The sequence below is a fragment of the Microtus ochrogaster genome, linkage group LG3 (assembly GCF_000317375.1).
Source record: "Microtus ochrogaster isolate Prairie Vole_2 linkage group LG3, MicOch1.0, whole genome shotgun sequence".
Lineage (NCBI taxonomy): Eukaryota > Metazoa > Chordata > Mammalia > Rodentia > Cricetidae > Microtus > Microtus ochrogaster.
In genome coordinates this window covers 37,140,196-37,142,063 of record NC_022029.1, presented here as the reverse complement: position 1 = coordinate 37,142,063, position 1,868 = coordinate 37,140,196, and the positions used below count along the sequence as shown (strand labels likewise).

General features: G+C 38.8%; 1 pseudogene; it reads right to left on the bottom strand.

Moving 5' to 3' along the window:
• Positions 1-1,437: 1,437 nt before the first annotated feature.
• LOC113457610 overlaps positions 1,438-1,868 on the bottom strand; it is a 17,345-nt pseudogene continuing 16,914 nt past the window's right edge.

Sequence of the window (1,868 nt, the reverse complement as noted above, 5' to 3'; positions counted from 1 at the left end):
CAAAAGCTAAGAATAACAGGAACTAGCAATCACTGGTCATTAATATCCCTTAATATAAATGGACCCAACTCACCTATAAAAAGACACAGGCTATCAGATTGGATAAGAAAACAGAATCCATCCTTCTGCTGCATAAAAGAAACACACGTTTCTTAAAGACAGATATCACCTCAGAGTTAACGGTTGGGAAAAATTTTCCCAATTAAATGGACCTAAGAAGCAAGCTGGTGTAGCTATCCTAATATCTAACAAAATAAACTTAAAACTAAAATCAATCAAAAGAGACAAAGGACATTTCATATTAGTCACAGGGAAAATCCATCAAGAGGAAATCTCAATACTGAACGTTTATGCCCCAAATACAAGGGCACCCTCATGTGTAAAAGAAACACCACTAAAGCTTAAATCACACATCGACCCCACATACTAATAGTGGGAGGCTTCAACACCCAACTCTCACTACTGGACAGAAAATTAACAGAGAAATAAGGGAACTAACAGATGTTATGACTCAAATGGACTTAACAGACATCTATAAAACATTCCATTCAAACATAAAAGAATATACATGTTACTTTGGAGAAGAGGTTTTGCTTTTGTTTCCACAGGAAAGGAGAGGCTATGGATTCATTCTTGGTTATGAAAACTAAGGTTTGATTGAGAAAGACCCCTTGAAATATCTCCATTGGGAATGAATAGCCCAGATGATCCAATGTTTCTAAGAACCTCTATTGGAGTTTCTTCTGAGTTCTGCATCCAGAAAACTACAAGGCTGCTGGCTGAGATGATCCAGCCTCACAAAACACTCCAGTAAGGACTGGACCATAATTTTATATTTTCTTTGGGTAAAATTGCCAACATCCCCAGACAACAGGAATTAGAAAACAATGCTTATATTCCTCCCAAAATGGATTATGGATGTTTGTTTTTGTCTAGCAAGTTGCTATGGATAATGGTCAGAAAAAAAGCTAAACAAAAGAGATTTCAGGGTTTTTGTTTTGAAAAGAAAAAAGGAGAAATGCTGTGGGCTAATACTCTTGTACTCTTGTAAAAATTTGTCATTTATATTGGTTTAATAAAATGCTGATTGGCCAGTAGCCAGGCAGGAAGTATAGGTGGAGCAACCAGGTCTGGGATGTCTGGGAAGAGGAAAGGCAGAGAGTCAGTCACCAGTCAGATGCAGATGAAGCAAAATGAGAATGCTTTGCTGTGAAAAGGTACCATGCCATGTGACTAAACATAGACAAAAATTATGGGTAAATTTAAGTCATCAGAGCTAGTCAGTAATAAGCCTGAGCAATAGGCCAAGCAGTTTATAATTAATATAAGCCTCTTTGTGTTTATTTGGGACTGAATGGCTGTGGGACTGGGTGGGACAGAAACTTTTATCTACACAACCCCGATAAAGAACAATTGAGGATCTTTCTTTTTAAAAAAAACATTAAAAAAAATCCTTTATTTACAGTTCAAAATTTAGACAAGATCTTGGTTCTGATTTGTGAGACTTCCAGGTCCTGGTTCACACATTGTGGAGGCAGAGGTCAGTCCAGTTTGTCAGACTCAAGGGGAGTGTCACCCAACACTGAAGACCTGGTTCAGTCTTGGTCTAGATTACATTTCCCCACACTGGGAGATTACCACTGGCAGTTTGGGCTTATTGTTAGGGCCCGTGGGAACATTCTCAATTTTTCTCATCACCAGAAGTTCATCAATGATTTTTCCAAACACTACGTGCTTCCCATCCAGCCAATCACACTGAGAACATGTGATAAAGAACTGGCAGCCGTTTGTACTGGGACCACTGTTTGCCATGGAAAGCAGGCCTGGAGCCGAGTGTCTAAGTCTAAAATTTTCATCTGCAAATGGAC